Source organism: Peromyscus leucopus, chromosome 3, assembly GCF_004664715.2.
Source record: "Peromyscus leucopus breed LL Stock chromosome 3, UCI_PerLeu_2.1, whole genome shotgun sequence".
NCBI lineage: Eukaryota > Metazoa > Chordata > Mammalia > Rodentia > Cricetidae > Peromyscus > Peromyscus leucopus.
This window is the reverse complement of record NC_051065.1, coordinates 22638231-22643451: the sequence shown is the minus strand read 5'-3', so window position 1 is coordinate 22643451 and position 5221 is coordinate 22638231.

Below are 5221 nucleotides of genomic sequence, written 5' to 3'. Positions count from 1 at the left end.
TGAGAAAACTGGCTCCTCTTAGCACCCATCAGCTGCCCATAACACCTCAGTTGGGGTGGGGGCTTGTGAATTCCTCCCCTCTCCATCCTGGAGTGTTTAGTGTCAGCACAATTTTGTGTAAAATCAAACTGAAAGGTGGTTAAGCCTCCTCCCTGTGGCTCCTTTATTATTCCTAGAGTTAGTTATGGAATATTTTCTGTGTGTATAGAAATAAAAGTTTTAATTCACACATGGACTCAACATAAAACTGATCCATGGCATTGTTTTTTTTTCCCCACATTGTTATAATCAAATTTGTCTCTTACCTTTTACTAGCTGGAGTTTCTTGACTTTATTTAATTAGACTAAATTAAATTAAATTAAATCCCCAGTTGATATCACTTTGCTTTGGTCTCTAATTTCCTTCCTTTAAACATATATGTTTGAGAATGAGAAAATTATTGGGAGAAGTATTTAGTAGAGGATATCTGGCAGTGGTTATTTATGTGTAATGATTTGATGGTGTTTACAGTGACGGGTGCTGTCCAGTGATGAGGAGGGTCCCAGGTTCTGTGTTAGCCCTCCTATGAGAAAGCAAACCCTTTACATCCAGGTCCTGATTCAGCTCCTGAAGCAGAGGCTGTAATTTGGGTAGAAGATTTGAACCATGTAGCATCTGCTTGCTGAGAAGACACTGATAGTTTTAAAAAAGAAATGTAGTCACAGGCTACGGGACTTTGAGGAATCCCAGAGCATGTGTGGTCTGCTCATATTTCCCAATCAAATTAGATAAGCACCAAAAAGTATGTGGGTTTACATGTACATTTATGGTGTGAGGAGGATAATAAAATGTATAGGTTTGTAATCTTACAACTGATACATTGTTTTTAAATAACTTTATATATTGTAAAATAGGGAGAAATAGACATGTGACTATGACTCCAAGGAAGCTTTGTAGCTTCAATATGATGACACGTTGTCTTGGACGTTTCTGGAGAAGCTGCACAGCAAAGGTAGATAGTCTCAAAGAATGAACAGGCTTTTCCAGATGGAAAAGGAGACAAAAGAGACTTTCTCATGTATGGTCATGATACAATTTATCACTCAAATTGGAACTCTTCTGGTAGTGGAGGTTTGAAGTGCAGGTGCGTTAAGTGTCTCTGTTGGAGCAGCAGGAGGATGATAGGCAATTTCCTCCACAGTGTGGGAAACTAGGCTAAGGTCAGAGGTTATTTGATGGACAAGGCATCAAGCATAAATGTTTGTGAGCATCCATTTCTGATTGCCTGGCAGGTCAGCCTCTATTACCATGGGCTTTTTTTGTTTTGTTTTTGTTTTGAAATAGAGAATCAGGATTTCTAATTGTCAATATTTCCAATATTATGTGGAAAAATAATAGTCACAACAAAAGCAATTATATAATATACATATATTCATTAGACTAATAAAATTTCACTAAAAAAAGAATTGTCTGAGAAAGTGGCTTTGGGAGGCCAGCAAAAACACAGGAACCTTATTTTCCCTAATTACTTGTGGCTACACATTACCAGAATCTGTATCCCTCCCTGATCTCACTCCACGTTTCCTGCTCATTTAACTATGACTTCTTAACCTATCCTCATTCACTTTGATTCCTGTAGTTCATTTTTTTCAAGGGCCCTTAGTGCTTCCTTATAACTTGGTTTCCACCTCATCTTCTGACGTGTTTATTCCTTTTCCTTATTTCCATAAAGGCCTCCATTTTATCTATTGTTCTCCTCCCCAACCCTGGCCATGTGCTCCTGGGGATGTTGGCTTTCTCTTCATCTCCAAGGACTAAATTCTGAGTGTTATTTTAAGCAAATTTGTCCCATTCCTTTGCCAACAGTTGCTTTGGGGAAGGACATGTAACTAGTTTGGTCAAGAAAACAAATACTGAGCTGGGCGGTGGTGGCACACGCCTTTAATCTCAGCACTCAGGAGGCAGAGCCAGGTGGATCTCTGTGAGTTTGAGGCCAGCCTGGTCTACCAAGTAAGTTCCAGGACAGGCTCCAAAGCTACACAGAGAAACCCTGTCTCAAAATACAAAAAACAAACAAACAACAACAACAACAAAAAAAACCCAACAACAACAAAAAAACAAATACTGCAATTCCAGCAGAGGCTGCAGGGAACAGTTTCCTCATACCCAAGAAAATAACACAGAGAAAGGCTTAGCATACCAGTGCCATTGTAATGAGTGCTTAGGGGAATTACAGGATGTTAGTTTCTTCTCAATGGTCCTTGTCTTGACTATGCCTCGTCTTACTTCTCGTCACTATGATATTGTTGACAGTTGCTCAGATGGAACCACAATGCTACTTTTCATCAAGACGTTATCCTTGAGGGCTGGAGAGATGGCTCAGTCGTTAAGAGCACTGACTGAACTCTGGAGGTCCTGTGTTCTATTCCCAGTGACTCACAACCATCTGTAATGAGGTAATGAGATTTGGTGCCCTCTTCTCTGGCCTGCAAGGGCACATGCAGGCAGAAGACTGTATACATAATAAATAAATAAATCTTAAAAAAAAAAGACTTTACCCAAGCAGTTTTCTCTCCCTCAAGTTCTTCCCTCACATATTTTCACCTGGCTGATTCTTGGTCCTTGGAGGTTCAGCTCAGCTTTCTTCAGGAATGTATGTTTGAATTCTCTGGACTCCATCTGATGTACTCACAGAAGCTTCTGGGGTGTGCTCTGTGCTATTCCATCATAGTTAGTGTGCCGTGTTGTATGTTATGCACTCCTAGTGTTATTATCAAACACCCTGCCTATTTCTCTAATTGATTATAAATTCTTAGAAGGTAAAGAGTGGACCAAAGTTGATCCTTCTCTGTCTTTTGGCACATTGAAGATAGTTAACAGAATATTACCAGCATAATTGAGCTTAAATTTCTCACCATATTTATTTTCCAAGTACTGGATTTATGTGCTTGTATAAATTTCCAAATTACTCCTCCACATGTTCCTTGTGTTGCATCTGCCTGCCATACTTTCTCATCGTATATTACAAATAGTGCTTCATATTACATGTTCTAAAGCTGATCAACTCTTCTTTAACTGTGACACCATATATACTGTGAGAAATTTTCCTGGGTTGCTTGCCTTGATGTTCTCACATACTGCTACAGCCATATTTAGAGCACAGCATTGTAATGAACTCTTTATATCACTGACCCATGGCATAACTACAGTAAGGTGACAAGGACTTCAATAGATGTGTAATGAGAGCATAAGAAAGTACCTGGTCAGCTTGGAGCCATCTGCATGAAAGATTCCCTGTGAGGAAAAACTATTGTTCCTGGTGGTGTGGTGCAGGGTTTTGCGCATACCCAGCAGGTATTATACCAATGAATCACAACCCCAGTCTACTGTGGGATAAATTAAAACTAGGCAGAGACCTTTTATTTTCTGCATGTTTTGAGAGCAAAACTGAGGCCCAGGGTATCTGAGTCTCAGTTTTACTATCCATAAAGTCTGGTGACCACAGATTTGTAACTTACAAAATAGTAAACATTATTTTATAAGTAATGAAAATAACATATATAGGTGCAATCACACTCTCAAAACGCCACTTAAAGAACAAACAACTTGAATAGGGTCTTGGTGAACTGTAAGGAAAAAACAGCTCTCAAAGTTATTAAGTGACCTTGGGAGTCAAAGGAGCTTGGTTATTGGAAACAAGGTAATTTATTTGTCTCCTACAGATGGCATTTTTATTAAACATACAGAAGAGAGGGCATGCAATTCAGCTCAGTGAAGTTCAAAAGGTACTTATTGTGTGGGTTCTAAAATGTGTATGTCAGGGAAGAGGCCACAGGGGACTCTCAGAAGGGCAGGCCTGCGGTCGGGTCACTGAAGCCCTAGCTCCTGAGACAATTGCTTATGTTAGATGTGAGGAGAGCGTCCACTGGGAATTTTTTCAGGCATGAAAACAATCTATCAGTTTACCCTCTGTCAAGAGAAAGCCCTTGGGCTGTCATCTTTCCTGGGAACATATTGAAATGTGAAAGTTCTTAGACATAAACAAATAAACAAGTGAGTAAACTGTTTTCTGGAAACCCAATTGGATTCCAAGCTAATACAGTTCTCAAGGAAAGGCTGACAGTAGATACATTGCTTTGTGCTCTGCTTCTGGATGCCACGTCCAGAGAATCACGTGGTGTCTAGGAAAGGACCGTTGCCCCAGGCTTGGAGCCAGACAGCGAAGTTAGTTACAAGATCAGCCCTGTCACTCGTTGTTATTAGGAAATCACTGAAGCCTCACGGTCTCAGTTTCTCTCACTGTAAAGTGAACATACTTGTTTTAGTCTACAGGTTTGTTGTGTTCTCTATGAAGAACGAGGACATTAGGTATGCGAAAGTGCTTACAGATGTCAAGGTTAAGGGACTGAGGGTATGGTTGAGTGGCAGAGCATTCCCATCGCATGTACAAGGTCTGGATTTTATTTTCAGCACTGGGCTAAAAGAAAAGAAATCAAGTCTAAGTCCATAGTCACAATACACAGTGTGTTTATAACATGAGAAGAAGAGTGGGTAAGAGACTTAAACCCACAGCTAATTCCTATGGTCTTTGCCTTTGTTTTCTTATTGTCTCATGAAACTAAAACATATTTATGCACATGTGAATGTGAACTATAAGTGAATAAAAAGAATGACATGAAAAAACATGGTTATATACAATAATGTAGAAGCAGAAAATAAATAAAAACTGGGAGAAAACAGTAAAAATAGCTACCCATCTGCTCAGTATTTACTGTGTTGTCACTCAAATTTTATTATTGTAACAAAACTTTTGAAGGGATATAATCTCCCGGGATGAAGGCTCATGTGGACCTGTTTTCTGAGACTGTGCCAATTTAATTGAAACTCCTTATTCACATGGAAATACAAACAGAAAACCAAGGAAAACTGTATTTTACGTGTTTCTGATTTTTGCTTGAAATCCACCCATAGGTTGTGCTGTTTGAAAATAATAAGCACTGAGGTCAGGATTCTTTTCCAAATGATCAGTGGTAACATAAGCTAAAATCCAGCAAGAGCTAAGATTGTGTTTAGTAATAAGAAGGGAACTTTAGGCTGTTTTTTAAAGATTAATTTATTAATTACGTGAACATCTGGGTTTTGGTTCATCACTTCCCTTGGAAACCTTGATTAATTTATGAGATTTTCATCCCCATTTACTAAAAAAGCAGCGAGTCGTCGTCCGGCGTTCCACACCAATGA